Genomic DNA, 17,164 nt, shown 5'->3' with positions numbered 1-17,164 from the left:
TTTGTTCCTGAAGCATGAAAAATAATCAAAGCTGTAGCTATCTTGATTATGACTGGTGACAGTTTCCATCTTCATTGATGTGTTGTATAAATCTGAAGGTAGGAGTGTATGACTTTCTTGGACAATCACTGCATTTACATCATATCCGATGCGTCCAGGTAAAAATGTCTGAGATTACGAACAAGACTTTCTTTGATCTCTTAACGAGCAAACAGGGGCTTCTGTGAACCTCTTTTTTCCAGAACACAAGACAAAAATGATCCCATTGCTGCCTCGCTAAACCATGTTATGCCTATCCATGAAAGAAGCTGGCAAAGGTTCGGCTTTAAGAAGCTCCTATTTTAGCTCTGATAAAGATCTAAATTTTTTTCCTACAAAACAGAAGTACCACAGAGTCAGTGAAAAAAAGATACACAGAAGCCAGCAAATTAACATGATAAGCAAAAACAGACATTGCTGGAAAACCTCAGCAGGCCAAGCAGCATCTTAGGAGCAGGAAAGCTGATGTTTCGGACCTAGACCCTTCATTTTCTGATGAAGGGTCTAGACCCGAAATGTCAGCTTTCCTGCTCCTAAGATGCTGCTTGGCCTGCTGTGTTCATCCAACTGCACACCTTGTTATCTCGGATTCTCCAGCATCTGCAGTTCCTGTTATTGCTGAAAAACCTCAGCAGGTCTGGCAGCATCTGTGGAGTGAAATCAGAGTTAATATTTCGGGTCCAGTGACCCTTCTTCAGAACTTAAGCTCTGAAGCCGCCAGATTTCCTGACAATTTCTGATTTTGTTTCTGAGTTCCAGCATCCGTAGTTCTTTTGTTTTTTTTACATCAGCATTACATGCTTAGTAGCAAAGGCTGAAATTGAATAAAGCGGAAACTCATTCTCACCCTAGTTTGCATATGTATTAAATCTCTTCCAAGTGTTTTCAGATTCCAAATTTGTTATGGCACTTAATCTTAATTTACACCAGGGTTAAGGCTTCAGTGAACCTTGTGTATAATGTATCCAAAACATGTGCACTTCTAAGATTTATTGTTATATGCTGCGTTCGGATGATGCTGGACAGGCTACAGGTTGAGGAGCCAAACAATGGGAAAATATTCAATGAACAGCTGCACTATGGAAACCTAACGATTATTCCGTTGACAGTTAAGGAGTAATTCCTAATTCTGTTCTGCATTTTCCAAATCAAGCATGAGATTGCAGGTAACAAAACTGGAAAACTTGGAACACCCGGATGATCAGATAGAACTGATAAGCAAAAGAATAATATTGATACTTCAGACATTGTCCTTAGTAGGTTCCAGTTCCAACTGTCAAGAGAATTGATCTGCATGTAGAAACAACTTTTTGATCATAAGCAAAATCTAAAGTTGTGTGAGAATGCCTGAAATGCGAAGGGCACATTAAGGTTGTATTTGTCTTCAGATCAACACAGTGTTTGGTTAACATTTTGTCTACGTCAATATTATTACTAGACATGCTTAGTCAGATACTTTGTGTGAAATTTGTTGATGAACACAATCATTTCTGACAATACATAGGCGTACAGACTTGGGAACAGTTTTGTTTTACTCATGGAATTTTGGCTACTCCGATATTGAAACTAAAAGAAAGCAGTTTCTTATCATCCATTCACCAAAATCACTATGAGAAACAGCTCATATCTTTTAGTGCACTGTGACAGTCTATAACAATTTTACCACATGGAAGACTGAGAATAGAAAATTTGCATTTAAAGGGTGTGTTTCAAAGCAAATGGCAGCTTGTGTTCACACACACATTTAACAAATAAACATTTAAAGTAAAAATACTTAAGTGATAATCAACTTGGTTTTAATTTCCAAAGACTGTAAATGGTAAGTACTTGATTAACTTCTTCTGGCCTTTGATCAACAACTCCTATGTAAGTTGTAATGGGTGGTCACTGGCCCCCAATGCTCAGCAGGGATTATTTGCATAAACTTTCTTTATGGTTAGTGATTAAAAGGAAATAGTTTTCTCAAAATAAAAAGCAGTCCAACAATACGCACAATAAAGTTACAGTGCAGGACAGCATTTATTCAGATATTTTACTTAAATAAAGCAAGCTGATCCAAAGAGGTGGGGAACTGCAGCATGTTGAGCACAATTGCAATATTAAACAAAGACATATTGTTTGAGTGGTGAGTCCAATTATAAATATTGTTCATTACATTTGGCACTCATGCAAGCAATGAAGTAAAGCAATTTTACAATTTCTATTAATGTTATCTTAAAACCAGACATCTACTTATCCACAATTTAGAAATTTAGGGAAGCATTCAGGGCGTATAGGAAAGGCACAAATTTTGTCTCAGATCACATGACCATAGAATTATTGCATCCCTGAGTCATGCAATAATACAATTACACATTCTATAATCTTGTTGACTATAACACATAATACTACTGGGATCCATCCACAAAAACAACTGATAATACAGATCAAGAGAATACCTTACATATGACTATAAGCTTATGAGACCCCAGAACATTGGAACTAAGGCAGTCTGAGACTTTGAAACTAAACACAGAGCTGGGTAAAAGAATGGAGATAAATGTTATAAATCTGAAATAGAAGAAGAAATATCCTAAAGTGTACAATTAGGATTTTTTTTTCTCTGAATGATTAAACAAGACCCAAATATTCAACTACCTTTAAAATCCAAATGCTTTTACTGGTGAGGTGTAGATGCCAGCATATTTAGTCGTCAGGATCAAGCAATTTTTCACTTACTGGCCATAATATAAAGGAGCAGAAATTGGTCTCTACATTGGCAGCTGGAGACTGTCAAATATCCAAAGCACTCCCATAAATTTGACAGTCGATTCCTTGAATCTACGATCAGGACCTTAACGTTTGTTTCAGCATACAGCTATCAAACTTGATGTTAATGTTGATAATAAGCACCACTCAAGGAATTGCTGAAAGCTCCTGATGAATAGGTTTAAAAACAACGTTCATAACTTTATGTGCAGCCAGGAACATTCACAGCACACAAGTGCCAGGCAATGACCATTTCTGATAAGATAGAATCTAATCACTGCTCTTCACATTCAATGTTATTACCGCCACTGAATCCCCCACTATCAACACTTTGGGGATTACCAGTGATCAGAAGCTGGACTGGACGAGACATAGGTTACTGTGGTGATAACAGCGGTCAAAGGCTAGGAATACTGCAGGGAGTAACTCGTCTCCTGACTCCCCAAACCTGACCCACAAGGCACAAGTAAGGAGTCTGATAGAATACTCCCCACTTGCCTGGATGAGTGCAGCTTCACCAACATTCAAGGAACTTGACACAATCCAAGACAAAGCAGCTCCTTGATTGGCATTATATGCACAAGCATTCAGCTTCCCCCCACTGCTGCGCATTGGCAGCAGAGTGCAGAATCTACAAGATACACTGCCAAAATTCACCAAGCCTCCTTAAACAGCACCTTCCAGACCAATAACCACTTCTACCTCAAAGGATACAAAGGCAGCAGATACATAGGATTGCCATCACCTGCAAGTTTCCCTCTGAGCAACTCAGCATCCAGACTTAGAAATAAATCACCATTCTTTCAGTGCTGAAGGGTCAAAATCTTGGAATATCCTCCCTAATAGCATTGTGAGTGTATCTACATGAGATGAACCACAGAGATTCAAGACAGCAGCTTACCACCATCAACACCCATATTAAAAAAAGGAGATTTTACTCATGGAATCTGGGATTTTGCTTGTGAAGTTGAAATGTTTAAGGTTAATTCTAGGATTTGGAAGCCGCACACTGCCCTCCCCACACAGACAGGCAGACAGACAGACAGACAGACAGACAGACACACACACACACACACACACACACACACACGCACGCACGCACACACTTACGTATGGTTGGTGTGTTTCTAAGTCTGGTTATACTGCATGTTTCCTACAGTCTGATAGGTGATAACTCCTGTGCAGTGAGAGATTGTTTAAAACATGGAACAATAATCTGGAAAACTTTTCTGGTTTGTCGTGTAATAGTCATGAAACAAAACAGGCAGTGCTTCTCTACCACGGTACTGCATCAATGCTGGCCCAGGCTCACACAACTTTTAATTTCACAAACTCTCCTAACCATTCCAACCCCAAGGTCTTAATTGCAAGATGCTCCATTAGTATCCACTGCTTCCCAGATTTTTGCAGCTAAAGGCCTGGGGCCCAATTTGCAGAAAATGTTGGATCAACATCTTTGGGTGCACTATCGAGGTGTGATGTCTGATTTACACTAGTTTCTGTCTCATCACCAACGTATATCTTGTAAGGTCTTAACTTTACACAGCCAATCCTATTAGATGTGTAATTTTCAAACTCCTTCGCCCATTCAGAATATTTTTAAGTTTTTAATAAGTTTAAACTTCATATTCTCCTCCCTCAAAAGTCAATACTCAACCGTAAATCTGCTGTTCATATCCCATCCCACAAAAAGTTCCAGTCAACAATTACTGCTGCCCCTTTCAATGTACCTTGGCTACTGACCCTGAGTACCTCCAATAAAAATGTTTATCTTAAGGCTAAAACAATTCCACTGCTTGATCCATCTCCTCCAGCAATAAAACCTCCTCCATCACTAATGAATGTTCTATTCTTCCTGCTCTGATCCTCTGTGCATTCCTCCCTCCACTCCTATCCCCACAACATCTTCAGTTCTGGCATTCATTCCCTAAGACACCTACTCCTATTTTTTGAAGTCTTTTCTTGATGGTATCCTCTTCAACTAAGTTTTTTGTCATTTTTCCTTAAAGAAAAGCCCAAAATCTGCAGATGCTGGAAATCAGAAACAAAAACAGAAATAACAGGGAAATAGCTTGTGTTAAATAATTTAGGAACTGAGGACCTTCTCCCATGTCCTTCCCCCAACCCAACACTCCAAACCTTGTCATCACATGGGCTGCTGTCTCAAACAACCCACTGTAATTTACTAATAGTCCCCATTAGCAGCGACTGATTCTGCCAGTCTGACCTTCCTGTTCCTTAGTCTGCCCAACTGTTGTTCTCTGTCTGGGCTCTATCTCCATCCAGTTTACTCCCCCATCCTATCTTCAGCATTTGTGCCAACTTTTTCCTAGCTACAATCAGGTCCGAAGAAGAGCCACTGGACCCGAAACATGAACTTTGTTTTCTCTCCACAGATGCTGCCAGACCTCCTGAGATGTTTCCAGAAATTTCTGTTTTATTGTTTTTTTTACCCTTGCTTTGGCATTCATTGTTTTCTGAACCTACCAAGAGTGCCTCCAGGCACCCTTACCTGTGAAAGGCACTATACCAATGCAAACAGTTGTTATCGATTATACATTCACAGCTATGCCTTTGCAAACAAATGGCAAACATATAGACGGGACTGAGTTTTAGAAATTACAAATGTGTCTATCCTAGTCAAATGTGCACAAGGCAGGCAGCCAAGGGGCTGAGTTGAATGATAAGAGCAAGGTCTTGTATTCAGTTAAACAAATTCATTTTCACTTTAAACAAGTAGGAATTCAAACCTTCCAACGTACAGTTATGTAATGACAGTATTTTGCAGCTTCAGAAGCTGTATGCCAGCATTAGCAATACACCCTGACTTTGCACAAGCGTAGTCACGACTCGCAAGAACAAATAAATTCTACCAGACCTCGTATAAAAAAAACTCCTGACAAATGGCTATGCGACAATGAATTTATGTTACTGTCCGGAGAGTTTCAGCTTCTTTAAATGCCTTGTTAATGAACGAAATAAAATGTAATAAAAACATTTTCGCTGCTATTTGCCGTAAAGCCATTCTTGCGGCGCCCCCTTCAGGCAGCATCCTGTACTACATCACCTGACTGATAATAGTGAAACTGCCCCAGCAAGAACAGCACAGATTTTACCTCATCTCTAAAAGTCAATATTTGCTTCTATTACAAGACACCCGAGGTATTCAACCAGTGTTTTCAACAGTGCATATTCAGTAAGTCCCTCAAATTTTCCTGCAGTTGAAGGCTAATGGCTTTGATCCTAAGAAAACTATCTGTATAAGTTATTGTTTTGCCTTGTCCATCGGGTCCTTATAACTGGACAAAATGTTTGGTGGGCAATTAGTCAATTCCGTGAAGCGGCTCTAAAATCCGTGGGATAGATAGATAATCGACTAACACATGTATAGGTGGATGCCATCGACGACAACATGCAAAGAGATTAAACTATTTTTCACACTATTGGCAGTGTTACCGTTTTAAACTTGGGTAGATGGCAAAACTGTGCGTCATTTATTTGAATATTAACTGTATCTATATTTAATACAAAAACTATCCTGGCATTTCATATTCCGATTACCATTCACCCGTGCAGTGTACCACGGAAAAGCTTGCAATATATTTACAGACAATAGAGTTATATCTAGCCATTTTATTAAATTGGTTCATATATCAAGGACGATCCATTTGTTAATTGAGCTACACTGCTGTGTTTTTTTTCTTTTTCCTAGTGATTGATGATCCGGAGCATTTGGGAGTTCCATGCCGCTTGGTGTATGTTGCTAAACTCTCATTCTGCCAGAACACAGGGACATAAGGTCTGGTGTCTTAAAATAGCAAGGTATGTTACAACCTCAGCCACAGCTCCCGCTTCCAGGAGTTTAAACCTGACTGTCCCCCTGCAAACAAAACCAAATAAACACAGCCAGTCCCCCATTTCCCCCACAACCCAGCAATATACGTGCAAGATATAATTCACCTTCCCTCAGACTGAACTCCAGTGATAAGCAAGCAGTTTCCTGATAGAACCGAGCTGTGAGTTGGTGAAAACATCGCTCACATGCTTTAGACGGGAGACTGCAGTTATTTTTACAGATGCTAATTCTGCTGTGAAAGATCAGGCAACAAGCTCTGTCTGATATATCAGCGGGTGGCTTTCCTGGGCGATTTTGTACGTGTGTGGAAATGTGCGTGTGCTACAGTTAGGTGTCAGATGACAGAACAAGTAAAGGGTGGCTCTACTTACCAGCCGGAGCTGGATTGAAGTTCCAATGGAATAATCCTCAGGATCGCAGGGTAGTCTCTGTACGTCTCGCCAACTCTATGCAGGATCTGCAAAGTGAAGGGATATTCCAGGTTAAGGACTGCCTCTCACGCTGTACCTCCCGGGACTGTGCAAGCTGCACTAGACTCTGTCGGTTTTAAGTTTAGGGCTGGGAACCCTGTCAGGGAGCTAGCAATCAATACAAGAGCATCATCGAGAAAAGGAAAGCCTCCCGCTTCCTGTTACATCACTCTCAGCCCGCCTTCCACTCGCTATCATGTCCCAGAACCTAAAAGCGTTCATTCGGAAACTCCTTGTGCTGCCGATTTGCAATCGCCACCCCCCAGATTGGGGGGATAAACTGAAAACTGGATGCTGTGAACTGTCGTTAACACGTACCTCCAAGCCTGGACCTGGATTCGAGATCAGGAGAACTGCACATATATCCAGAGCAATAAACTTTACCATTTTCTGAAACAAAATTACATTTAAGCAGAAAAGCGGTTTCTCAAAGACGCACGTGGGGATTGGGAAACTGTTAAGGTGCTTCCCAAGGACATGAATTAGACAGCGGCACCAATATAGAGCTGGGAATATATTTTATTACAATTCAGAAGTGATCAAACATCATAGATATACCGACTCGAACAATCAAAGTACAAATACAGGGAGCTAAATAGGCTGAAACTTGGACTAAAGGGTGTAAAAAAAGTACAATTGTTTTGGGAGGGTGTTTGTTGAAGTCCAGTAAGTGTAAATTTCTTTTAGTCTTTTCCAAGTTTGTGAAAGAAGACTATTTTAAGGTATATATTAGAATCCAACCTGTTTCACACTGGGAAATAGATACCAAACTCTCAGGACTGTTCTAATTCCAGTTGTTGCTATTCAACATTAGCGAGAAAACTCAAAGACAGTTAATATTTAGCTGTGATTGCGAGAGCTGGTATTCGGAAGCCCCGAGGCGGCTCTCCGATCTGTTTCTCACGAGTTAATAGTTGACACGTTCACTGGCTGTTTAACAAAACGGTGCCTGGTCACAGAGCTCATTAATCCCATACTCTAAACCAGTGAAGAGACTGGGCTCACCCTGGCCAGAACAAATACATTACACTAAATAAAACCACGCTTTGAACATCGATAGAAATTCCAGCAAACCAGAAGAGCATTTCACAATCGCGTTTGAACAAATTACAAAACTTTGCCTCCCTGCGCGTTCAGTCAGATCATCGCCATTCCGAAACGACAACTTGGACTTTCTGCCATTGGACTGGTGGATGTGAACTAATCAGTGGGAGCTAATCTCTCCCCCTCCCCATTACTCCCTGTCCATCTCTCCCAGTGCCCAGCGCTGCCATCGCAGTGCTCCACTCTCGCAATGCCCCTCTCTCCTGTATCTTTCTTTCTCAATGTTCATCTGTCTTGATGTTCAAGACGTCCAATGTTCATCTCCCACTGCCTTCCCTCTTTCTTAGCGTCCATCCCTCTCTCTCTTTATCAATTTCCTTGTGTGTATCTTTCTCAATATCCATCTCTCTCAGCGTCCATCCCTGTGTGTCCATCTGCTTTGGTGTCAATCTCCTCCCTCCTACCCTCATCTCTTTCGGTGCCAATCTCTCCTGCTGCATATCTCTTTCGATGTTCCACTCTCTAAATCTATCTCTCACGTGTCCATTTCTCCCAGTGTTCATTTCCTGGTCGGCCCATTTTTCCAGTGTTTATCTCTCCATATTTTGCTCGCTCAATCCACCTCTTTCATTGTTAATCTCTCACAGTTTATTTCACCCAGTATCCCATTTTTCCAAGTGTCCATCTCTCCCAGTGTACATCTCTCTCAGCCTTCAAATCTCCCAGTGTCCATGCCACCAGTATCCATCTCTATGTGTGCACATCTCTCTCAATGCTCATTTCTCTGGGCATCCATCTTCACAAGTCCATCTCTTTCGACGTCCATCGCTCTCAATGTCCATCACTCCCGCGCGCTCTCTCTCTCTACCCAGTGTACTCCCCCTATATCCGTCCTAGAGTCCATTTTTCTCAGTGGCTACATCCCCAGTGTCAATGCCTCTCCGTGCCTGTCCTCCCGGTGACCATCTCTCCTCTCAGTCGCCCCTGTCTCCTTCCCGTTGCTTATTGCTGACCTAGTTTTTCAACTCTCATCGAACTGATTGGTTCACTGTTTCCAATTGAACCTCTCCAAATCCTCAATCCCATTCCAATAACAACGTTCAACGGAATGTCGACTAAATTTTGAAAATGCTTCTGTTCCCGAACCTCGCATTCTTGAAGTCAGTGTGGTTTTCGAGTGGGCCAGAGTGGTGAATGATCGGGACAGAGCTGTACAAACAGTTTTGTGGCAAGAATTTGAAGAGGGATTCATGCACACAGCCTGCAATATTCGAACACAAATCGAAAAGCATACTGCAGCGCATAAGCAGGATCAGAGACAGTATCCAAAAGTCTTAAATGCTATCCCTTCCATCGAGATTTGAACAGTTCGAATTTTATTTGAATTACTTTTGGATGCAGTGTCTATGCTAAACTACATTAACAGTACGTTCGTGTAAAAGTCGAGCATATGAAGCAATATGACGTGTCCGCACATGTCCCTGTCCTCTAGAATATAAAATAAAGGTAGTCACCGAGTGAAATGTTGTTTTCCAAGGCTCTCCACTTATGGTAAATTAAGCTCGTTCCCCTTTGGGGTGAGAGGGTTGTCTGATTGGGCCACAATGTTGATGTTATCTCACCGCTGCCTCCCAGGGTGCTGTTCTCAAACACTTGTCTTTTTACTAAGCAGAGGGAGTAGTTATGCAAGAGTGCGTTTAATGCAACATTTACTGAACAAAAAGCATTTTCAAATACCATCTTGAACTATGCTAAAGTGAGTGAAATCTATAATTCTTTCATTGGAGTATTAAAATGCAAAAGAAAAATGTTGTACTTTAAAACACACGGGCGAAACATTAAATGACATTTAATAAGGGAAAACTAATATTTGTCATTATAATCCAACCGGAAAATGTCGATTTTATAGTTGTCTTAAATGGGAAAATAGCAGAACTTCTGTGGTCTGTGCTGGCAGAGGATTTACCATACAGGTGACTAGCGCCCCCTCCTGTTCCCTGTTCGATAAACATGAGCAGTCATTGACTGGCCGAACCTCAGACACACCGATTATTTTAATAAGGTGTAGAACTGGACGAACGCAGCAGGCCAAGCAGCATGAAAGTTGATGTTTTGGATCTACACCCTTCTTCAAAAATGGCATTTCTGAACAAGGGTCTAGACCCGAAACGTCAGCCTTCCTGCTCCCCCGATGCTGCTGGGCCTGCTGTGTTCATCCAGCTCTACACCTTGTTATCTCAGATTCCCCAGCATGGGCAGTTCCTACTATCTCCCGGACACACTTGCTTATTTGCTTTTGGGTGCAGAATCTGTTCGTGAACAGCATGCTTATATTTTTAAACTATATTCTCTAGCACCTGACTATCAAACTAACTGAGTTTTTAAAACTTTTTTGACTTTTTCACGGGAATTCAGTTTCTTCTGTAGATTCTAAATGCCACTTGATAAGTTGTATTGATGTAATTCATTGTTTTGGGACTGTTTTATTGAGACAAGAAAATGACATAGGAAAATTTGTTATATTCATTTCCATAAAATATTTAAAAAATCATTTCTTCTACAAAACCAAGCAAATGGAAAAATGCCAAGAAATACTAACCAAAAAGGTGATAAACACTATTTTGAAGATTTTGCAAGCACTGAGTTTCTTGAAACAATTCTACACAGATTCAGTTTCAAAGTGTCCTGCCATAAATGTAGCTTTTTACAAATCAGCTTCTGCTTTGTCTTTGGGCTTGGGTCTTTGCTGCCAGCTGGAACTCCAGAAAGTGTGGTTGACTTATCCAGACTCCACCTGCATCTCCCAGTTCTTGCTGTCCCAACATAAACCTTCACCCAAATATAACTGCCATCATTCTTATCTTTACAGCAAAAGCCAACTGATTAACTTTAAGTGACATTAATTGATGACCACTTCTTCAAATAATTTCATGCTTCTGAAAGGTGTTCTGATCCCACTGTGTGTTTATATTGTAGATCCATACATCACAGCTTGTCACCAGTTAGCTGTCTTCCCAAAAGGTAAACAGTCAATTTTTGTTTATGCAGTAGATCATAGAATCCCTACTGTGTGGAAACAGGCCATTTGGCCACACTGATGATCTGAAGAACATCCCATGTAGATGCACACACCCTCCCTCCTATAAACCTGTATTTCCCATAGCAAACCAACACATCCCTTGACACAATGGGCAATTTAGCATGGCCAATCCACCTAATCTGCACAGTGGGAGAAAACTGGAATACCTAGAGGAAGCCCACAGACATAAGAAGAATATACAATTTCCACACAGCTAGCTGCTCAAGACTGGAACTGAGCCAGGGTCCCTTGAGCCGTGAAGCAGTAACACTAACCACTGAGCCACCATGCTACCCCTACTCAGGAGTTGATCTGTACTCAAAAACAATGAGCCAGACGTGACTTAAGCAAAAGAGAGTATGATGAAATGTATTTGACTTATCATTATTAGACTCATAATTCCAGATTTTTATGGGATTAAAGTCCCATATATTTATATGCATAGGAAATGCAATTATAACAAGATTAGTAATCCAAAAACTCAGGTTCTTTTCTCATCATAGGAAATGGTGGAATATTAATCCCATAAAAATCTGAAATTAAGAGTTTAATAACAATTGCAGTAAAAACCCATTCACTTCAGTCACATTTTTTTGTGGAAGGAAAACTGCCATCCTTACTTGATCAGGACTACAGGTGACTCCAAACCCCAGCAATTTCATTAATTCTTAACTGCCGTCTGAAGTAGCCTTGCAAGTCATTCAGTTGTATCAACCTTAAACAGCCTCAAAGAAATGAAATGAGATGAACCGTCATGCTTTGACCAAGGCACCAAAAATGAAAACAGCAACACAGCCCCGTCAACCTTGTGAAGTCCTCCTTTCTAATGTCTGGGGGTTAGCACCAAAACTTGGAAGAGACATCTCACAGACTAGTCAAGCAACAGCCTGACATAGTCATATCCACAAACTCATTCCTTACACAGAATGTGTAGACGGCATTGTCATCATCACTGTATATGTCCTGTCCTACCAACAGAGTTGGGAACACAATGGTATACAGTTGGGAGGGAATTGCCCTGGGAGTCCCTGCCCCATGAAGTCTCATGGCATCAGATTAAACATAGTCAAGGAATCTACTTGCCTATTGCCAAGTATCAACCCCCTTGGCCGATGAATCAGTACTCATCCCCATTGAACACCACTGCAAAGAAGTATTGAGGATGGCAAGGGCACAGAATGCACACTGGATGGATAATTTCAATGTCCATTCTATTTTACCTTCTTTTCCATAATCAACTTCTGTTTTATTGTTAAAACCAAATCTGCAGCATTTTGCTCCTGTGTTTCAGTGAAAGACAACCTTGTGAAATTAAAAAAAAAACAAAATGTGATCTTTACAGAGTCTCCAGATCATCCTGTGCTGCAATATTAATCCACACCATTATTACATTCAGACCCAAGCAGTGCAGTGCTGTCCAGACGAGAGTCCAGTCACCTTGTGTAAACTTGAGCTTATCCAAAACTCTAATTTCAGTATTCTAACTTGTATCTTTCTGTTCACCCTTAAGTCCCCATATTTACTGACCTACATAGTTTCCAGGCATTGCAACCATTCAATTTTATGTTTCATAACTCTGTGTGCCAATTCCACACTGCAGTATTTCCAATTCTGTAATCCCCAACAATCCTATACTCGTCAAAGAATTTCCAGGCTCTTCTACACCCCTGATTTCCTTTATGCCATCATTGAAAGCCATATCTTCGGCTGTCTAAACCCTAAGTTTTGAAATTCTCTCCCTCAAGTTCACTGTTATGCCAAATCAGACCATCTGTATAGAGGAAGACCAAGAGAGAGCCACTGTTACCCATCAACTTCTACTGATCCTTCTTCAATCTGTGAAATATACATTGTCACCAACCTTTTGGTTTCCTGTTTATCAACCAATTGTTTTTGTTGCTTAGTCCATTCATTCAAACTTGTTAATGTGTCATCAATTCCCTTTTAAAATTCAAATGCAATAATTATACTTACCATCTATAAATTATTTGATCTTCAAAATACTGTATTCAATTTATCAAGCACATTTTACCTTTAATAAATATTTGTGGTAAACCTGGATTACTAATGGCACCTCTCAATAAATGCTAATTTGCAAAGAAACTTAGAAACTAGGAGCAGAAGTAGGCCATTTGGCTCATAGCTGATCATCCAATTGATCTTGAATGATTGTTTCAAGAGTTTAGTATTAAACTAATTATTTAAGTTTTATCTTTGACCTTCCTTTGAGGTTGAGATACTTCACATTGACAATCATCTATATCCCTATTGCAATTTGAATATAGGTCTGTGAAACACACAAGGATAAATTCATTCTTTATGTCTTTTCCAAATCACTAGTGTGATACATCTACCTGATCTCACCACACCACCACATTTCCTAAGGGGGAATTTAGATCCATCCTAGATGTCATTTATAAACAATAAATTCTGATATGATTACTGTGTGGCACTCTTGGAAAATGTAATTATGGCAAGGCTTTCAATTGTATGTTGTCATGTAAAAGCAACCTCTACCTAAGTATGTATACGCAAGAGATGGAAATGCAAAAAAGTTAGTATGAGGGCAAAAAGTGGGATGATTTGAGAGGCCAAATTTTGGGAGCCCTATTAATACTAACTTCACAAATTATGCAAATCCAGACATGAACATCAATGGAGGGCTGACAGCAAGATTGCAACTTTTTGGTTTTTTTGAAGCCAACAGCAGAATGGAAAAAAAATCCAACAATTTATGGAAATTCAGAACCAGTGGCACATCTCTCCACTGCCCAAATTGCTGTTATTCTTTACGAGCTGACAATCATGTATGCTGTTAATTCACCCAGTAATTTCTATGCTTAAGGTTTATTACCTTTTAACTCCACCATACAACTTTTATCCATTTCAATATACAAAAGATAAAGGTTTTATTTATTTAGTTTGCCTCAGTTGCTTACTGCTTTATTTGCGCTGTATTGGCCTTTAACCACTAGGCAAACAATTTGTAAATGACCCAACTAATAGGATTATATGATTAGAATAACATAAGATTTTAGTGTATATCACATCAGTTGAATGGTAATACGACCTTACTGATTTGTTTGTGATATATAAATAATGTATAAATATATGGGTAATAGGATACACTGAAAATTTATATTATAAATGCATATTACTAATTTACATTATGAAATCTGGTCTAGTAGGTAAAATGTTGAAGCTGGTTGAAGGGAATTATTTACAAATGGAAGCCTTAACTTTCTTCCAAAATATTGTCATGCACAAAGTAGGTATAGAAATGTGTTAATTTAAATAACCGATCATGTACCTGCACTGTTTAAAGCCTAATACTGCTTTGCTATCACCTGATTCTGTCTAATACTCACTTAACGTACTGTTCGCATTCAAGCTGGGACCATTCTTTCATTTTCCTACCTTTATTTCCCAATTTTGACATGCTCAGTCCTTTTTCATCGCTTTATAGGAGTTATGGTTTAACATTCAGGCCTTTTTCCAAAATGATAAAACCCTGGGTTACAATGTATTCCTGTGCACAATTCCATCTTCTTACAACAGAATGTTGAACAAAAATAAACAAAAGTTGCTTTAAAGATAACAAAGTGTGGAGCTGGATGAACACAGCAGGCTAAGCAGCATCTCAGGAGCACAAAAGCTGACGTTTCGGGCCCAGACCCTGGGTCTAGGCCCGAAGCGTCAGCTTTTGTGCTCCTGAGACGCTGCTTGGCCTGCTGTGTTCATCCAGCTCCACACTTTGTTATCTTGGATTCTCCAGCATCTGCAGTTCCCATTATCTCTGATAAAAGTTGCTTTAAAAACATTCAGCTTTCCCACACCAATTACTGTATTTTTGCTACGTCTTTTTACGTTACCTTATTTTCTTATTCTCTTCCTTAATTATTTCAGTTCCTCAAGTTCTATTCCCAGATGATGATTTGATTGGTGGCTTTGTCCCAGCATCTGCCAATGCCAGTCTACAAAGGACAAGCGATCATTGTTTTAAGGTAACCACTCACTTTTTGGTCAAAAAATTCCACAAAATGAGATGACAAAAGTTACAAAAATGCTTCTAAACTGTAGTGATTGTAACGAAAACAAAATTGCCGGAAAAGCTCAGCATCTGGCGGCATCTGTAGAGGAGAAAACGGAGTTAACGTTTCGGGTCCGATGACCCTTCCTCAGAACAACATCCGCAGTTCTTTTGGTTTTTATTCAGTGATTGTAAAAAGGTCAGCCATAAATATGAGGTCCTCAATTAGGGCTGTTAATCTGGTTTAATCAGGAAGCCCTGGCTGACAGATATAAACAGGAATGTCTGACGTTCTGTTCACTCTGAAAGCTGGCTCTGAGGAAGCTGGATCTGTGCCATGGACTCTGCACGTGTGAATAAAAGTTGATTGGTGAGGGGATACTAGCCTCTGTGGAGTTATTCACTGGTGACAAGAGAAAAGCATGCTCCTGAAGAAATCTGCTCACAACAGTTGACTTTAAGTTGGGGTAAGCATTTCAAGCTGTAATTTGGGAGGTTTGACTCAGTTGATCTTGTTGTTGAAGACTGGGTCCAATATATGGAAGGAATGCATTTTTTTTCCAGGCAAATGACATTGGGACAGATGATAAATGCGTAATTCTCCTGACAGCTTGTGAGCCCTCAGCTTTTTCAGTTATCAGGAGCCTTATTTTCCAAGAGGCAGAGATACTAAAACCTTTCAAGAGTTGATGGATTTGGTTAAGGACTATAATGACCCCAAGCTTCCTCAAATTCTGCAATACTGTCAGTTTTACTTGACAACTAAAGAACCAGGGGAATCCAATTAGGGATTTTTGACTAGGTCGAAATGACTTGCATAAGTATGTAAATTCGATTTAACTCTGCGTGAGACGCTGAGAGACCATTTGGTATGTGAGATTAATGATGTAACCATGCAAAAGCACCTACTAGCTGAAGTCCAACTGGTTTTCAAACAGGCACTACAACCAGCTTTATCGCTGGAAAACATGGCAAGTGGAGCATATGAGTTGCAGGGTATTCCAAAGGAAGTGGATACACTTGCTGGCCCAGTGAGCTTGGGGAACACTACTTGAGTGAAGGCATTTACATAGCCTCACTCAGAACATATCCTGAATAGAGGGACTCTTCAGCATTCTGGGCCGGCCCTGCTGTTGTAGTTGCTGCTGGTATGCAGACTCAAGACAGCAAGAGTCTCTGTAGGCCTAAGCTGAGTAGGTAAACTTAGACACTGGTATTCAGGAGAGAGCACACCCTGGAAAGTCCACCTCCATGTGGTTAGGAACAGTTAAATTGCTCAGCAATGTCCAAATCAAAATCAATCAAAATAAATGCCTGGTTAAAAAGTCACCTAAGTCTAAAGGATGTTGATATCTATGAGGCTATTTCAGTGACCTCAGTCATTAAAATAAGTCATTCTGGACTCCAAACCTTAAGTTTGCTGAAGACCTTAGATAGACTCAGAACCTAAATCAGGCACCCTTCACAGATTAAGAGTACAACTTCAGATCCTGTCCTTTCGCAGCTGGATAAAGTACTCAATCCCATGCGTAGAGAATTTATATGCAGAATTGACAGGGCTGTCCTTTATGAAGCTGGATACAAGCCGTGTGCACTTGAAATTGCAGTTAAATGAGGATTCCCAGAAGTATGCTGACATTAATACCCATAAACATTTGTACCAATGACTGCCATCAGGGGTATTGTGCAATTTTCCAGCAGATGATAGAGAACATTTTATAAGGTCTGCTCCAGGTCACCATTTATCCAGATGACATGCTAATAACAGGGAAGACCAATAAGGGGCACATAGAGAGCTTGGACATGGCCCTTAGACATTTCTCCCCTATGTGCCTTAGAAGGGAAAACATGTGAGCTTCAGGTTCCCCAAGTGACTTACTTGGGCTACAAGTTGACAA

At 40.3% G+C, this 17,164-nt stretch overlaps 1 protein-coding gene and 1 long non-coding RNA gene across 4 annotated transcripts in view; one reads left to right on the top strand and one right to left on the bottom strand.

Moving 5' to 3' along the window:
- The window catches only part of LOC125453984 (calcitonin gene-related peptide type 1 receptor-like), an 80,448-nt gene extending 73,212 nt beyond the window's left edge, over window positions 1-7,236 (bottom strand). For all 3 annotated transcript variants that reach the window (XM_048534204.2, XM_048534202.2, XM_048534203.2), the window contains exon 1: window positions 7,015-7,236. The gene's annotated coding sequence lies outside the window, so the exon portion shown is untranslated. The remainder of the gene's footprint in view (window positions 1-7,014) is intronic.
- LOC125453987 (uncharacterized) lies at window positions 5,871-15,240 on the top strand. The gene is made up of 3 exons (XR_007247916.1): window positions 5,871-5,983; window positions 6,500-6,609; window positions 15,143-15,240. It is a non-coding gene; the product is annotated as an uncharacterized LOC125453987 (long non-coding RNA).
- Window positions 15,241-17,164: the final 1,924 nt, after the last annotated feature.

This window comes from Stegostoma tigrinum, chromosome 7 (genome assembly GCF_030684315.1).
Source record: "Stegostoma tigrinum isolate sSteTig4 chromosome 7, sSteTig4.hap1, whole genome shotgun sequence".
Taxonomy (NCBI): domain Eukaryota; kingdom Metazoa; phylum Chordata; class Chondrichthyes; order Orectolobiformes; family Stegostomatidae; genus Stegostoma; species Stegostoma tigrinum.
This window is presented reverse-complemented; position numbering and strand designations above follow the sequence as displayed.